Below are 18,810 nucleotides of genomic sequence, written 5' to 3' on the forward strand. Positions count from 1 at the left end.
AGACCCTGGAGATTTGTTGTATTCCCACTGGAGTCAGTCTTTTAGCACTGTGGTATCTCTGACCTCTTAGGGAGAAGCTTCACTTTTAAATTCCACATTGGTCATGGATTTCTTTTTTCATAATGTGGTCAAACAGGTCAATTATTAGCGTGTAAGTCCTTCCATATTCCTGATGGGTGGTGATAAGAGTGGCTCCTAGTCAACTATCCTATAGAAGAATAATGACAAGCCGTTGCTTTAGTTTGGTCATAAGTATGGACCATCCAGTGTAATTCATGGCCCAGCCCGTGGAAAAGACAGATGGACAGATAGATGGTCCTGCACATTTTGTGAATACTTCTTATCCACTGATATTAATTTCCTTAATTTTCTCACTTCTAGCTCCTAGGTTATCCACCATTGCTAGTATGCATGACTTGGGCATTCCGCGAGCGATCATGGATTATAAATTATTGACAATCGATCTGAGATGGAGATGAGCAGAACTTTGTACAGACAGAGAATTGTTCAGATGTCGAATGGAGGTGGAAGCTGATTCCATAAATAATTTTAAAGGTATTTTTGACCGATACATTAGATTACTTACAGTGTGGAAACAGGCCCTTCGGCCCAACAAGTCCACACCGCCCCGCCGAAGCGCAACCCACCCATACCCCTACATCTACCCCTTACCTAACACTACGGGCAATTTAGCATGGCCAATTCACCTGACCTGCACATCTTTGGACTGTGGGAGGAAACCAGAGCACCCGGAGGAAACCCACGCAGACATGGGGAGAATGTACAAACTCCACACAGAGAGTTGCCTGAGGTGGGAATTGAACCCGGGTCTCTGGCACTGTGAGGCAGCAGTGCTAACCACTGTGCCACTGTGCCACCGTGCCGCCCTCAATGAGAATGAAAAACTTAAAAGAATAAGGACACAAAGTAGGGAGATGGAATGAAGCATAACTGCTCTTTCTAAAAGTCATCACCAACATGATAGGGCAAGTGGGCTCAGTCTTTGCTCTACATTTCTAGGATGCTATGAATTAATTACTATCTCAAGCCAGCGAAGGCAGCAAATAAATATATTTAAACAGGTCCTGGTATTGCATACATTAAATGAAACAATTCAGAGGAAATGAGGAGATGACAGACTTTTAATTAGTTGTGGGTTGGAGAGTTGTGGATAGTGGCAGGAACATGAAGTTGATACCCAGATGAGATCAGCTGAGTTTGTATCAATGGCAGATCAGCCTTGAGCGTCTAAATTGCTTACTCCTGCTCTTAGTTCTTATGCCTTTATGAAAAGCAACTGGTATTCTTTATCTTCTGTATTTTTTTCTTAATTTTATGTTTCAAGGAGCTTACTAATATGTATGCTTCACCATTATTGCTCATTCATCTGCCTTTCAATAGACCATACTATGCAGAGAGATATTCACCACATTATTGCTGGGTTAACCCTGAAAGAACTATTAACTTGGGCACTTTCTTATAGTTTTCATTATTAGATTAGATTACTTACAGTGTGGAAACAGGCACTTCGGCCCAACAAGTCCACACCAACCCGTCGAAGCGCAACCCACCCAGACCCATTCCCCTAAATTTACCCCTTCACCTAACACTACGGACAACTTAACAAGTCCAATTCACCTAACCCGCACATTTTTGGACTGTGGGTAGAAACCGGAGCACCCGGAGAAAACCCACACAGAGACAGGGAGAATGTGCAAACTCAGTCAGTCAGTCACCTGAGGCAGGAATTGAACCCGGGTCTCTGGTGTTGTGAGGCAGCAGTGCTAATCACTGTGCCACCATGCCGCCCATTTTTAAAAATTAGATTACTTACAGTGCAAAAACAGGCCCTTCGGCCCAACAAGTCCACACCAACTTGCAACCTACCCATACATTTACCCCTTCACCTGACACTACAGGCAACTTAGCGTGGCCAATTCACCTGACCTGCACATCTTTGGACTGTGGGAGGAAACCGGAGCATACCCATGCAGACACGGGGAGAATGTGCAAACTCCACACAGTCAGTCGCCTGAAGTGGGAATTGAATGGAGGTCTCTGGCACTGTGAGGTAGCAGTGCTAACCACCGTGCCACCCTACAAAGTCTCCTTTTCAAGTATGGAGTCATAGAGTGATAACCATAGAATCATGGATGTCTATAGCACAGGAAAAGGTCCTTTGGCCTATTGAATCTGTGCCAGTAGAAAATGAGCACTGAACTATTCTAATCCCATTTTTTATCACGCACCTCTTATGCATTTGCATTGCAGTTGGACAGCTAAATGCTTAAATGTTACATAATACTGAGATAAGATGCAATCTTTTTTCACAATACTCTAGATCTTAACAACTCTGTGAAAAACTAAATAGCTTCTCATTGTCCTTTCTGGTTCTTTTATCAATTACCAACCCTTCTGTTGGTGAAAAAGCTATCCTCAATTACACCTTCAAACCCTTTGATAAATCTTCCATAACACATCTAGTAAATCTTGTCATGATTTGGAGGTGTCAGTGCTGGACTGGGGTGTACAAAGTTAAAAATCACACAACACCACGTCTTAGTCCAACAGGTTTATTTGGAAGCACTAGCTTTCAGAGCACTGCTCCTTTATCAGATGGACAACCACCTGATGAAGGAGCAGTGCTCCAAAAGCTAGTGCTTCCAAGTAAACCTGTTGGACTATAATCTGGTGTTGTGTGATGTTTAACTTAGTAAATATTGTCTTCTCAAGGCCTCCAACAGTGCAACTCTAGCCTCCAATCCCTGAGGCCTCATTCATATTCTCAGTTTAGGATCTCATCCCACACTAAACACCACGCCCACACTTTGGATTTACCCCAACAGAAAGCCAGGCTCAAGATACAGGGCCACCCAGTCCTGCTGGGGTTGGATTCCCTCAATGTAATAATTTCAATTGGATGCAACATTTAAAACTGTAACTAGAAGCAAAACATAAATCCTTGTTGTTGATGGAAGGAATGAATCAACCATTTTAGATCAACACTGGAAAAGATAGGAATCTGCCATTCCAATTTCCTTCTGAAAATAGACCATAAATAAGATTCTAATCAAATAAAATCACAAACATGAATACTTACATAAAATAACCTTTAGCTGGAATGCTGTTAAGTGGTTTTTTTCCAATTAAGATACAAACATGACCAAACTCTAATCTGTTTTTTGGCACAATGTCTCACTTTTATCAAGATCCGTTTAGTAGCATCTGCCGCCACAGCAATCCATTTTATTTATTCCACAAAGCTGGACTTTGCAATATTAAATGAAATGGAAACAATTATGAAGTTTCCTTAAGCAAAACGCATTACATCTCGGTCAAACATCTGAGACTAATAAAGACGTCTTTAGTTAAATACTTCGGTCCATGATTATGGTTAAGTTTGCAACATGGATGTTTCCAAGTTAAATTTTCCAGATGCCAATATCTATGCTTGACTGGCTTGTATACTCATTTGAAATATTCATTAGTGCTAAATCTGGCAGAGACGATAGGTGGTAGACTGACTCAGTGCCTAGCTCTTTCATGACAGAAAACTGTATTAGACTTTAGGTTAAGATTGGTGAAACTAAAGATTTCTTCTCAGGTGCTGATAAGGAACTAACATAGTTTAAGTCTTGACTCATCTTGAACAAGTTTCAATATATATATGAATCTACAGCACAAAAATTGCCTATGATTAGAATGTTAAGTATATAATTACCTTCTCGCTCAAAATATGGAAAGAATAGGGTGGGAAATAGGTAGTTCTGATGTGCCTCCCAGGAATAGAATGCTGGTAATCAAGCCCACCATTGTCACAGTTGTTCAGAAGTTAAAGATGTTTGAAAGAAATACATAAAATCCTCAATCGACCTGAATTTTCAGCACAGTTGATAGAAAGTATGGTTCAAGTTTCTGAGTTTAACAAGATCTCATTATTTATTGCCAACTACTAGATTTTAGTTACAGATAAACAGTGAATCTTAAGTAAACTCTACTTGAGTAAAAGTGGAAACCCTTTGTAAACACACACACACACACAACTGGGAAAACAATTCTGAAGTCTTTATTTGCACGAACTGTTGGCTTGGTTTTTATGATCCAAAGGTTTCTCTTTGACCCTCATTTTTCTGAATGCTTCCACTAATTTGCAAGATTCACAGGCTGACTTATGGAATGTCTCTGAGTCATTTAAAGTCACTACTTGCAGCATCTGTTTAAGGAAAGGTAAGCTGTTTTTCTTCAGATTTAAAGTGGCATACAGCAGAGAACTGGGAGAGAAAGATTTTGGCTGCTGCAGATCTGCTGGTTTTTCTTCTTGCTCATGGCCCAAGCTGTTCAGCTAACTGACAACCAATCACCTTGTTGTTGGCAGGCAGAGAACTTTTGCCACTGTTAAATGGTCCCTAGATCACAAATAAATCAGCTTCACTTGTAAACAATCTCTTGGCTCCATTCCATGTGCATATCGTTAGAATCCACAGCCACCCAAACAGGGTTCATGAAAAGTATCACATTCCTCATTTTCAAAACTTTGAACCATCCAATTACATCCATGGGTTTTAGTCAGTTCTTTCTTATTTCAGTTCACAGTTTTAAAAAGGACAAAAATATATAGATACAGTCTTTACAGTTCACACTGATGCAACAAAAGTGCAGTCCTGTAAATTTTCTTGAAGGACAGTTCAGGACAGTTTAAACAATATTTTAGTCTGCAATTTCTTTGACCTGAACAGAGCAGACAGGTGCATGATACTATGGAATAAGATGAGTTTTATTCTTCATCCAACTCTAAATGTATTTGTCTTGTAAACACTCAATGATACAAAGGTGCAATTCCTTAAAGAAAACTATCCATTCTACTTTCCCAGAATTCTTCTCGGTTATTTTGAAATACTCTGTTCCTTCTGTGACAATGCTGTGACTTTCAGAGGCTATTTTAGGATTTTTTTTCAAAAGAGAGGTTTTATGGCAGAGGTGTGTGACCAGTCTACCCAGAATCACTCGAGTAAGCAGTTCGTGAGGCTTGGGGAATTTTAAAAGTTGGAACGATAAAAGCAGCCTAAATGGGTATGGTCAAACTGCCACAGAACCAGGATCTTTTATTTAGCTTTCACCTGTTGCTGTTGGGATTTTAAACAAGTGGAAGCTATTTTTTTCCCACTTTTGGTTACAGCCAAAAACTTGGGGGCATGGTGGCTGAGGGGGTGGGGGGCGGCAGCGGTATGGTGGGTAGTGGGGAGGTGGTGGGGGAGGGGTGCATTCTCTGCCTGCTACAGGAGTTATATGTGAGACAATCTGTTTTCTGAATAAACTTTTTTCCAAATGTGTGTTTCTGGGAAGTTACCATATTGGGACAGTTCATTAGTAACAGTTACTGTATCTATTATTTTGTTAAATTTTCCAATAGAGTTGTTATCCCAATTCCTTTTGTTGTATTTTAACCATAGTGGATGAGTAAAGTGTGTTTTGCTTTAAATTCGGCAATTTGACCAATCAAATTGCACCTAAAACGCAGCACCTTAATTTACCTTTAAAATAAGAAAAACCTAGGGCCAAACTATCTTCTGAATATTTTGAGAGGGTTTTGTCTCGTCCATAACACTTCCCATCCTTACATTTTTCTGTTTACCCTTTTAAAAGCAATACAGTGGTCAGATGGGAAATTATGTGAATAATTAGAAGCAATGTGAATATTAAGAGCCACAAACAGAAAAAGAAAAAAAAGGTCATGACAATGGTAACAGCAGAAAGAACTTTTATAGTGATGTTAAAATGTCCCAAAGCACTTCAGAGAAGTATTGTAAAGCAAAGTTTGACATTTGGTCCATGTGAGCTAAAGTTTAATCATAAATGCTCAAAAAGTTGTAGACAGTGGAGACTTTAATTCCTACTTTCCCTTGTCAGTCGGGTTTAATCTGTATAATAATAACTAAGGCTGATCCTAACAGTAGGATGTTCCCAATTGTTCTTTACTGAAGCAATGTACACTACAAAATACTCTAATAACAAAATAATAAATCACAAGCTTATCCATACAATGCTTCCAATCACAAGTGATCCAGTTTGCAAGAACTGGTCCAAGGAGCAGACCAAAACAGGTGATCAGCTTGCTCTGTCTCAACCTCCAGTTGATCAGATGACTCCTGTTCCTGAGCAAGCTGACTATCACCCTGAGGCACATTCTCTTATACCTTTTCCCATGCATGCTGCCTGTGTGACCCTTGACATTGACCACTCTTCAGTGATGGATGGATTGACCACTGGCAAACATCGCAAGTGTGTCACATCTACTCCTGTTGGTTTTTTCCATCAAAATATCTCTTTGTTTTCCCTGGCTTTTAACAAACCTGGGACCCTGGCCAGCCTGCCACACTGTTTTTATATGCTATTTCCTTGCAACTTCTTTGTCATCCAATTGACCATATGACATTTGTAAAGCACAGCCCTTTACAAATATACTTTATATTATACTTTGTTTTGCTGACAAATGGTCAATTATCAAATCTGGTGTTCTGAGTTTGAATTTAACAGGACTAGTCCTAACCCAAATTCTAACCCTAACCCAAACATGCTGTGTCACTAGTTCAGTATAGTAATTACTGAGTTAGAATGTTTAATTCAAGCATACACATCTGTTCAAAAAGTACTTAAGTCACCATCCAGCCAACTGACCTTTCAATAGGAAAAGTTCTAATTTTTTTTTTCTCATTTCAGCCGACCCAGAAAACGTAAGATGACTACCGACTTGAGAGAGGCAGAATTCCAGATTTTAGGGCCTTGTTAGTTAGAAAGCCTGGCCATTCAGGAATCAGCAACACTCAAGACACCAGAATCAGAACAGTGTAGATATCTCAGAGGGTTTGCATGTGAAAGTAGATTATAGAAGCCATGGAGGGATTCAAAACTTTAAAATCAAGGTATTCATTTAACTAGAATCCAGTGTAGGCAAAGAACATATGGATGATGTGTAAGCTGGGGTCAAGATTAGAGTGGTGCTGGAAAAGACAGCAGGTCAGGCAGCATCCGAGAAGCAGGAAAATCGATGTTTCGGGCAAAAGCCTTGCTCCTCAGATATTGCCTGACCTGCTGTGCTTTTCTAACACCATTCTAATCTTGACTCTAATCTCCAGCATCTGCAGTACCTACTTTTGCCCTGATGTGTAAACTGGACTTAGTGCAAGTTAGGCCGTGGACAGCAGAGTTTTGTATGACCATATATTCACAGAGAATTTAAGAGACTAGTGAGGAGTGTGTTAATGCAGTCAAATCTGAGCAGCAGAGGATTAGGACAGCTATAGTAGTAAGTGAGGACTCCAGATGCTGGAACTCAGAGTCGAGAGTATATTGCTGGAAAAGAACAGCAGGTCAGGCAGCATCTGAGGAGCAGGAGAATCGGCGTTTCCTGATGAAGGGCTTATGCCTGAAACGTTGATTCTCCTGCTCCTCAGATGCTGCCTGACCTGCTCTGCTTTTCCAGCAACACGCTCTAGGTCAGCAATAGCATTGAGTGATGTTATGGAGCTGGAACTAGGTCTTAGTGGATATGTGGTTGGAAGCTCAGGATTCAATATGACATTAATATTGCACACTATCTGGTTTCACAGGAGAGGGATGGAATAGGTAGGTAGGAAATGAAGTTTGTAGCAGTAAGAATGGAGTATATGAAGAGGGAAGCCAAATAAACTGATTAAGGCCACAATTAGGAAGGACTTTGCATCTGCTCAAGTACTTGTAATCAGAGAAGTAGACACCCCCAGACCATATACCCTCACCTCACCCATCCACTAGCTTGGATGAAGACTATTATTTCATAGGAGGTAGTTTACTTTTGGCAGGCTCAGATTTCTTAGAACCAAAAGTAATATACTTCATTGACAGAGCCATGGGCATGAAAGGACAGAATCATGATCACACCTAATCCAGATAAGGGATTTCTTTTCTGTTCCTGTCGACCTACCAAATTGATCCTGTTTGTTTGATTACTGCTGTGTCTCTGCAGATTTAGGACACCCTTATGTTCATTTTCACCCAGAATTGAACATAGAATAAAATAGAGTTTGATATATCTGTTAATAGGATGTGAGCATTGCTACTTTGGCCACCACTTATTGCCCATCCTTAAGTGCCATTAAGAAATGATGGTGAGCATCCTTATTGAACTGCTGCAATCTATGGTGTGTAGGTAAATCTACAGTGCTGTTAGAATGTGACTGCAGTGATAATGGTGGTAAATCAGTATGTTGTATGACTGGGAGGGGAAGTTACAGGTGATGATACTCTCATATATCTGCTACATTTGTCCATATAGATGGTATAGGTCCTGGGTTTGGAAGATGTAGTCTAAGGAGCATGGGTATGAGGCCATAATGCAACTTGTTCACATTGTAACAACTAGTAATCAGCGGTGATGGGAGCAAACACTAAGATAGTAGATGGGGTGTCAATCAAGGAGGCAGCTTTGTCCTGAATGGTGATAAGTTTCTTGAGTGGATTTGGAGTTGCACCCATCCTCATGTAAATAATTCCATCACTTTCTTAAATTGTGCCTTGTTGATGGAATACACCTTGGGGAGATAGGAAGTGAGTTACTCAGCATGGAATTCCTATCCTCCTATCTGTTCTTGTAGCCATTGCATTTTTATGGCTGGCGCAGTTTAACTTCTGGTCAATTTTAACACACAGGATGTTGACAGTGTTGAATTCAGCAATGTTAATGCCATCAAGTGTCAAAGGTGAGAGGATTATATTCTCATTTATTGATTATATTGATTGCCTGGCACTTGTGTGGTACAAATGTTACTTGCCAGGTGCTACATGTGTGGACATAGACTGCTTCAGAAGCTAAGGAGTCATGAATGATACCGAACATTGTGCAGGCATCAGCAAATACCCCACTTTTAACTTACTGATGAAGGGAAGGTCATTGATGAAGTAGCTGAAGATAGATGGTCCTAGGACATTACTTTGAAGAAGTCCTGCAGAGATGTCCTGGGACTGAGAAGGTCATCCTCCAACCATTACCATCACCTTTCTCTGTGCAAGGAATAACTCCAACCAGCAGAAAATATTCCTCTTGTTGTCAGTGAAATGAGTTTTGCTATGGGTCATATATACCTCAAGGGCAACCACTCTCCCCTCACCTCTGGAGTTCTGCTCTTCTGCCCATGCTTGGACCAAGGTTATAATGAAGTCAGGATCTGAATGGAACTGACAGAATCTGAACCGTGCATCAGTCAACAGGCTATTACCGAGCAAGCTCCACTTGATGGCCTTTTTATTGACCCCTTTCATCGACTTTCTCATTGTAAGGAGTAGACTGATAGAGTGGCAATTGGCTTTTTTTGTGCACAGGACATTCCTGGGCAATTTTTTGGTACAACATGATTAGGATGCATCAGGTTTCTGATAACAAGTCTTAAGTACTATTGCTGAAAATTCAGGAAAGGGTTGGAATGTGATACAAGGAAGTGACCAGGGGCAACATTGTCTTGGTAATGCAAGCTGTGGAAGTTTAAGCTAGGTTGGGTTTCTCCATTTTGAGAAATGTGCCGACATCTAGATTCCTGGCAAGCCATTGATGTCAATGCAATAATCCTCAATAATCGCAGATTGGAAAGGGCCATCTTCTTGGGTGAGTGGACGTCCTAAAGTGAAACACAGACAACAGCAGTTTCAGCTGATCCCCTGATAGAGTCCAAGGGACTGGTAGTGAGTGTGGGAGGTACATAACTGGGAAGGAAGATCAAGATGAGTTTCTAGCAATCACACTGCCGTAAATATAGGCACAAAATTAGGATGAAGCACGTTGTTTGTTGTTCATGATGAGACAGCACTAAATGCATTCATGGGCCCTTTGGAAGAGAGCAAGAGAAGGACAGAGGTAAACTATGACTTACCTTAAGAGGGAGTCATTTCAAAGGTTGCAACATAGTCCATTATATTACATGTAACATTTTTGACAGGAATCAATGATTGTTTAGCCAACTAGAAGCAAAGTAGAAAGATGGTATGGATAAGCCAGGAAACTATAGACCAGTGAGCCTGACATCGGTGGTGGGAAAGTTGTTGGAGGGAATCCTGAGGGACAGGATGTACATGTATTTGGAAAGGCAAGGACTGATTAGGGATACTCAACATAGCTTTGTGCATGGGAAATCATGTCTCACAAACTTGATTGAGTTTGTTGAAGAGGATTGATGAAAGCAGAGTGGAAGACATGATCTGCATGGACTTCAGTAAGGTGTTCGACAAGGTTTCCCATGGGAGATTGGTTAGCAAGGTTAGATCTCATGGAATACAGGGAGAAGTAGCCATTTGGAAACAGAACTGGCTCACAAGTTGACGACAGAGGGTGATGATGGAGGATTGTTTTTCAGACTAGAGGCCTGTGACCAGTGGTGTGCCCCAAGAATTGGTGCTAGGTCCTCTCATGTTTGTCATTTATATAAATGATTTGGATGTGAGCTTAAGAGGTATAGCTAGTAAATTTGCAGATGACACCAAAGTTGGAGGCGTAGTGGACAGCGAAGAAGGTTACCTCAGATTACAACAGGATCTTGATCAAGTGAGCCAATGGGCTGAGGAGTGTCAGATGGAGTTTAACTTAGATAAATGTAAGGTGCTGCATTTTGGGAAAGCAAATCTTAGCAGGACATTTACACTGAATGGTAAGGTCCTAGGGAGTGTTGCTGAACAAAGAGACCTTGGAGTGCAAGTTCGTAGCTCCATGAAAGTGGAGTCGCAGGTAGGTAGGATAGTGAAGAATGCGTTTGGTATGCTTTCCTTTATTTGTCAGAGTATTGAGTACAGGAGTCGGTAGGTCATGTTGCGGCTGTACATAACTTTGGTTAGGGCACTGTTGGAATATTGCATGCAATTCTGGTCTCCTTCCTATCGGAAGGACGTTGTGAATCTTAAAAGGGTTCAGAAAAGATTTACAAGGATGTTGTCAGGATTGGAGGATTTGAGGGAGAGGTTGAATAGGCTGGGGCTGTTTTCCCTGGAGTGTCAGAAGCTGTGGGGTGACCATATTGAGGTTTCTTAACTCATGAGGGGCATGGATAGGGTAAATAGATGAAGTCTTTTCCCTGGGATGGGGGAGTCCAGAACTACAGGGCATAGGTTTAGGATGAGAGGGGAAAGATATAAAAGAGACCTAAGTGGTAACTTTTTCACACAGAGGGTGGTGTGTTTGTGGAATGGGCTGCCAGAGGAAGTGGTGGAGGCTTGTACAATTGCAACATTTAAAAAGCATCTGGATGGGTATATGAATAGGAAGGGTTTGGAAGGATATGGGCCAGGTGTTGGGAGGTGGGACAAGATTGGGTTGGAATATCTGGCATGGACGAGTTGGACCGTGCTGTACATCTCTATGACTCTATGATTCTATAGGGATAAATATTTAGGGTTTGGTGAATGAACTAAATGGATAACAACTAACAATGCTGATGGGAAAGGAAGTTATGAAGAGAATGTGAAGGGCATAATCTTATAGAGGTCTGAATGACGTGGCATGGGATAAGTTTTGTGGCAGATTCAGATGGACTATCTGGCAAGTCCACCTTACATGTTTTCCAAAAACAGAGTGTTGGATTCTCACTTGGCAGTTGAGGGGACTTGTTAAATGCCCAACTGACTCCACCATTGTTGAATTTTCCATTTTACCAAACTCATTAAACAAGGTCCATATCGAGAAAATTGACACCGACACCAGAGCAGGTACCTGATTAATTTGCTCTCTACTTGCACTGAAGAATGTTGTGCATGAACAACTCTCAGGGCTCAATCCTTGGGCAACAGTAAAGTGCAACCCCTCGACCATGAAAATTGACATTTGGTATGTGCCAATCCTTCACATCCATCACTGTCCAATACAGTTGTAGGCCACTTCAGAAACATAGACACGTGTTGCAAGGTGCATGGCATTGAAAGACTACAGCAAGGGTACATTGCACCGACAGAGAGCAATACAGCTCATGGATTGGATGAGAGTACAGCTCAAGGCTACTCACTTGCTCTTGTAGTGCTCACTCTGTTAGCTCACATGTCCCTGCCAACAGGATCGAAGCCTTGCATTGCTTTGCTGTGCCTGTTAGTGCATTACTGCTTCTGCCAGAGCCAAAGGCTCTAGGTACCGTTATATAGACATGCAGTTTTATGCAAGATACAGAACACAGACAGGATACCTCTCATGTATACAGTGCCATCTCAAAGATGGTATGGGCATAAGGGATGCCAGTCTTTTGGCAGTTATCTTCTAAGTGGCAGTTTGTTCTGGGAACTGCATGTAGTAAGATGGAGCCAGAGTAGGATATGACGGATGCCACTGTTAGCCTTAGACCCTGAGTGAGCTAATTCTTTAAACAATCTCAGCAAGTTGACATTTATTCTAAGGTGGATCAGTATGAAAGTAGGGACACACATCTATAGCTATAAACAGCCTGGGTGAGGCTGCGTTTCGATACTCTGTCCAGTCTTGGTCCCCTTACTCATGGAGAAGTATAGAACTAGGGCACACAGTTCAAAAATTAGGGTTTTCTCATTTAAAGCTGATATGAAGATTCATTTTCTTAGAGGGCTGTTATGCTGTGGCATTCTTTTTCTCAGAATGCAATCAAGACATTTTTCAGGCTGAGTTCAGTAGGTTCCTGATTGATAAGGGAGTCAAAGGGCATGGGAGTAGAAGAGAAACTACTATTGAGACCACTGTCAGATTTGCTGTGATCTTGTCGAATAGTGAAGCAGGCTGAAGTTCCAGTTCTGCTCTATTTTCTTGCATTTTAATGAATCAATTCCAGAATAGCAGCGGGAAAGGAATGAAAATGCTAAAAGCAAGGTCATTTTACCCTGGAGGCATGATGACAAGTATGAGATATTTAGTAGGGACAGAGATAATAGAAAAGCAAAAGGAGAAAATCAAAGCGATGGACTGAGATCCTGAGCAGGAGCCACCTTGTGACCAAAAATGGACATGGAGAAATCTCATCATACAGGCCTGGTAATGTAGCAATTTTTAGGATATTTAAAACCCAGTCATAAATGGAATGGAAAGAGAATTTCTTCTTAAAACCACATTGATTGTGCAGACGCAGAAAGGAATTTACCCGAAGATGAATTATCACCTTTTTGTTCATTCTCATTGTATTGGCTATGTTTAGTTGGCTTGACTAACTGTTTTATTATACATATGTTGTATTAATGTATTAGCACCAACTGATTACAAAGTAGGGAAATATATTTCTTCTCAATGACATGTCCCCTAAGGGCCTCTTAGTTTGCTGTTTGCAGTGAGGACATTGTCTTGTTTATTACATTTAGCCTGAATGCCCATGAAGAAGATAAGAATAGCTGTGTTTACTGTTTTTCATTTCTTTTAGTCTTGCTGGGCAGTGTGCATGTGTATGTGTGGAATGGACAGGATTAGGTCTTGTCATCTCAATGTACATCAGAATAATATTCACTAAGGTCCTGGATTGCTGTTAATGTCCTGGAAACAAACCTGAAAGTAATTTGCTGCTTCTATGGAAAACGTCAGCAGGGGGAGTCAGAGTAGCAGAAAATCTAAGATGTAAAATGAGCAAAGTGTGTTTACACTTAAATTTTAAACAGTAAAAATAATAACAGGGACTAAGAATTCTGAGTTCTGATCCCATCTACCGCAGAGATATGTAATAATAATAATATACCTGAATGATTTGATTCGAAAATATCTATAAATAATTCCACTTATTCCTTCCCTGCTCCATCCCTAATTTTCTCTCCACTATGTTTTCTCACCTTCCTTCCTTCTATCCCTTTTGGAATACATATTTCTCAAAATATGAGGATCTCATTTGTTCAAATTGCTGGTCTATAATGATAAAATTGAGCACTTTTGTAACAGTTTGATTTATTCTGTAACAATTCTATTTCCCAAGTCAGTGGGAGCTCTACACAGCTTCACAGTCAGGGATGGCCCTTCACAAACTCACAAAATGTCTTACCTCAATAGGACTAATGATGTGGTCTTTGCCTCATATAAACTGCCAGTCATTAAAATTCTCTAGGAAAATAATATGATAATAATGAAAGTTCAGCTCACGATCATTGATGTGATGAGAGGTCACAATATGCACTTCAAATGTCTTGAACAACCCAATATCACGATGTTGAAGACCCAGCCTTTATAGTTTAACTGGCGAAAAGCAGTACTGAGTACTGCAATACTGCAAAAAGATCAACAAAAAGAATGTTCTATTTGGTATAGGTTACATTAATGAAGAGAAATGAGATTGCACTTGGGTGCTAGGCTGGAGGGCTTATACCCGAAACGTGGATTCTCCTGCTCCTCGGATGTTACCTGACCTGCTGTGCTTTTCCAGCACTACACTCTCGACTCTGATCTCCAGCATCTGCAGTTCTCACTTTCTCCTAGAAAGCTTTATTTGTCTTGTGGATTTGATGTATGTCAAGAGGACTTCAAATTATTTCATTCTCCAATGTCAGTGATGATATTATCTCCCTGCCAAGCCTAATGTGCCAAGTTGACCACTTCACCAAATGTGTTCTCCTCTGTTCTCCAACTGGGTCGGTCTGACCTTGGAAGGTTCCATTTTAATGTGTCTTGATGTATCCAAAGAATTGCTTACAATAGTTTCAATTTCTAATCCGTTACCCTCTAGCATTCTCCAAGGATCGTTCTGTGATCTGCTCCTATTTCTCATCACCATGTTGCCCTTCGGAGAGATTATTGGAAAACCTTAAGTTAAAATGCATGTGTAAACTGCCTGCAGCCAACTCTACCTCATAGAGTCATAGATTTACCACCACCTGACTTACTTATCCATACCTTTGATCTCCCTGGGCATGACTATTTAATGCTCTCCTGACTTTCATACCATCTTCCATTCTTCATAAATTTGAAATCAAATCTTCTGCTGCCATGTCCTAACTTGCAATAAGTCCTTTTTCTCATGACCCCTGTGCTCACTGGCCAACACTACCTTCAGTAAACGTGCCTCACTTTCAAAATTAGCATCCCTGTTTACAAATTTGTCCATGGGCCCAACTCTAAGACCCTCTGAGACATGTACCTTTTTTTATTCACTCGTAGCACATGAGTGTCTCTGGATGGCCATAGTTTTTGAATTTCCTTTCTAAACTTCTTCACCTGATTTTATCTTTAAGTTATTTCTTAAAGCCATTCTTTGGACCAAACCGTTTTTTATAAATCATGTACTTGTGTCAAATTTAATTTGAAAATACACCAGAAAAGAATCTTATGATATTTTACTCTGTTAAATACACCTTTTAAATAGAAATTGTTGTCCCCAATCTATATAGCATTTAAGAGGCTAATTTGTTAAGGACCATAAATCCTATAGAACATTAATCCTGATTCTTTCACTGTAAAATATCAGTTATGAAGGTATGGCAGAGCAGATTCGATGGACCAAATGGCCTAATTCTGCTGCTACATCTTATGATCTTATGGTTGATGGCCCTCACTTACATGAAATCTCAGCTGTACTTCAACCCAAACCTCCAGGAAAAACAACAAACTCCAGGGATGCAGGGTTCCTGTTCAGAAAGAACACTGACATGCATCCCATGTCCTCCTTAAGAATGGGAACCAGGAACTTTTTAATTAGCTTTTTCCCATTGGTATTCGAAATTGTAGCCTGAACATTAGGTGCTCTGGATTCCACGACTTGACCATCATAGCCAAGTAAGGAACAGGTTTCAACCTCAGATTGCTGGGGACTGGGGACTATACCATCCCCTGCTTATGACTAAGCACCAGAAAAGCTGTGATATTGCTGCAAGGAATTAGGCAAGAATCTCTGACCACAACTGGAGGATTAACATGGTAATTAACTCCTGTAGGGATTTCATTACTCAGCTTACTTTCCTCATTTTATTTATGGTTCTTGTTTCTCAGACTAGGGTGGCTGGGGTAAAACAAAATAGGAAGAAAGAGCTCCTTTTATCTAGAGTTGCTCACTTTGGGAAATGGAGCATTTCCTCATTTCACAGGCACACTGGCAAACTGTTCTATTCTGCCCTGTCCAAATGAATTTCTCCCAGCTTCAGGAAACCAACTGCCAATGCAGTCTTTTCCATTTCTCATGCTACCTGTCCCCTAACTTGGAGAAGATTAACTATTTGGTTCCTGACAGTGTGGAAGCAGGCCATTCAGCCCATCAGGTCCACATTGAACCTCCAAAGATCATCTCACCCAGACCCACCCATATCTGTAACCCTGCATTTCTCACAGCTAATTCCACCTAACCTGCACATCTTTGGTTTGTGGGAGGTAACCAGAGCACCTGGAGGAAACCCACACGGACACATGTAGAACGTGTAGAACATGTAAACTCCACACAGACAGTTGCACAAGGCTGGAATTGAACCCTAGCACTGTGAGCCACTGCAACATTGAATCTCCACGCTCTGAGCCTGTGATAAGCTGGGAATAGGTACCTTGCAGCCAGCAGAACAAGGACATTTATAGATATTTTAATCAATTTATTCAGACATGTTATGATAAACCTCTGGTACAAATGAGCCCTGAATCCACGCTCTTGGCCCAGAGATAGAGTCACTACTTCTGTGCCACAAAGCTTTCTGAGCTTTCTACAAACCCAGGGACCAGAGGAAAATGCTGCTGGCATGATGATTTCTTCCAATTCTGTTCCTTGCCGCTGTTCGCCTTAGACCCTGAGTGAGCTAATTCTTTAAACAATCTCAGCAACTCTTTTCAAACAAGTATATTTCAGGTAAAAAGTAACACTGAGAAAGAAATAAACACACACATCTATATTTAAGTGGCTTTCTTTGTGACACTCATTGTAACTTATGTTTCACTTTTTGTATTTAAGTAACCAACAAGAATGTCCATAAACTACACAGAACAAAAGCAAAATGTAGCACAGTACATGTTCCTTACATTTATGTGCATATTGAAACCACTTGGTGTCATGCAACACAAGTCATGCACTCCAATGTTTTAATAAGTGTACATAGTTGTATAAGATAAACTGCTAATCATGATATAATTTTACAATAACTACAGAGTTACTAGGAGTTATCAAAGTGGTGGTTAAAAGTGAAGATAATCCTGTTGGTCAACTTCCTGTTTGAATCATTAATTAATTCAGTACTCCTGGATCTTTTTTCTATTGCTGGAGTTACAAGACGTGCTCAGAGCTTGAAAATTACAAGGCAATAAATCCACAGGCACATCTGTCTGCAATGTTAGCTAGTAATCTGTGGAAGAAAGAAAAGGAATTAGTTCATTTATAAGGTACTAATTAGCAGTGCTGAAGATTGTGTTTAAAGTGGTAGATATTTTACTGCCCAGTCAGGATTCAGCTCACGGCATATTTACCAATCCAATAACCAGAGGTGTGGTGGGATCATAGAACCCCTACAGTATAGAAGCCATTCAGCCCATCAAGTCCAGACTGACCCACTGAAGAACAGACCCACCCCATCCTTACATTCCCGATGGCTAACCCATTTAGTCTGCAGATCCCTGGGACAATTTAGTATGTCCATCTGCACATCTTTGGACTGTGGGAGGAAACCAGAGCACCCAGAGGAAACCCGCACAGTTGGTGGGGGGGAACTAGAATTTAGCCCAGGTCCCTGGGTGCTGTGAGGCATCAGTGCTAACCACTGAACCACTGTGCTGCACTCCGCCCCCAATCCACCCTAGCCACTGTGCCACCTGGATGTTGAAAATGTCATGAAAAATGCTGGAAATTTTTTAATAAACAGAATATGTTGGAAATACAGAGTAAATCATTATTATTCACAAAGGAATAAAACCTGTTTTTATGTTTCGAGTGCAGCTCTTGATGAGAACACAAAAAAATTGCTGAAAAGTACACCCCTGAAACACTAGTTCGGTTCCGGTGCCCTGCTTCCAACATGTTTTCTTTCATGGGCTAGTGAGAGAGGAAGAGAAAATATAGGGAACCCCCCCCTCCAATAAAGACAGGTTCTCTTGGCTATTTTCTTCAATCGTGCAGGGTATGCTTACAACAATCAAAAGTTACCAAAATCTAAAACGTCACAGATGTGCCAACTCTGGCACTTCCAGGAGTAGCAGTTTCAAGCTTTTCATCCTGCATTCCAAAGTGAGGCAGAATTCAGTGAGAGAATTGACAAAAGAGCCTGGGATCCTCTCAAGGAATCAATGCTGAGCAGGGCATTAGCTGACCAGCTCAGGTTGACATGGTTCAGACATAATAGCTAGTCTTTCCCTATTGTTGTTCATGTTGAAACTTGTGGGGATCTTAAGAAATAAAATACCTTTTACAGAAGCCTAGGCAAAGGAAATGTCTGCATTTAATTTGATACACTTTAATTAACATTCATTTGTTTCACCTACAGTTTCAATGGCAATAAAATGTCATGGGCTAACACTGGAATATGATTCATTTGGCATGAATTGCACAACTGTCCATTCTCAAAGTTTTATTTTTAGCATTTACATATGAGTGCATTTCTCATTAGATTGTAACTTTTATGAAGTTTCAAGCAACCCAATGCATCTGTGATAAAACCATTCTTTTAACACACGCATGTTCCTAATTTTTTTAGTTCTAACTTAATTTTTGGTTATTTGTAACATACATTGCTACATCTTGCAGATTTCTTTTTCAGTTATTACATAGAGTCATAGAGTCATAGAGATGTACAGCATGGAAACAGACCCTTTGGTCCAACCCGTCCATGCCGACCAGGTATCCCAACCCAATCTAATCCCACCTGCCAGCACCCGGCCCATATCCCTCCAAACCCTTCCTATTCATATACCCA

General features: G+C 40.7%; 1 protein-coding gene across 1 annotated transcript in view; it reads right to left on the minus strand.

Moving 5' to 3' along the window:
• Positions 1–16,411: 16,411 nt before the first annotated feature.
• The window catches only part of LOC140481979 (collagen alpha-3(VI) chain-like), a 62,406-nt gene continuing 60,007 nt past the window's right edge, over positions 16,412–18,810 (minus strand). The window contains exon 10 of the mRNA XM_072578761.1: positions 16,412–17,250. The gene's annotated coding sequence lies outside the window, so the exon portion shown is untranslated. The remainder of the gene's footprint in view (positions 17,251–18,810) is intronic.

This window comes from Chiloscyllium punctatum, chromosome 10, assembly GCF_047496795.1.
Source record: "Chiloscyllium punctatum isolate Juve2018m chromosome 10, sChiPun1.3, whole genome shotgun sequence".
Lineage (NCBI taxonomy): Eukaryota > Metazoa > Chordata > Chondrichthyes > Orectolobiformes > Hemiscylliidae > Chiloscyllium > Chiloscyllium punctatum.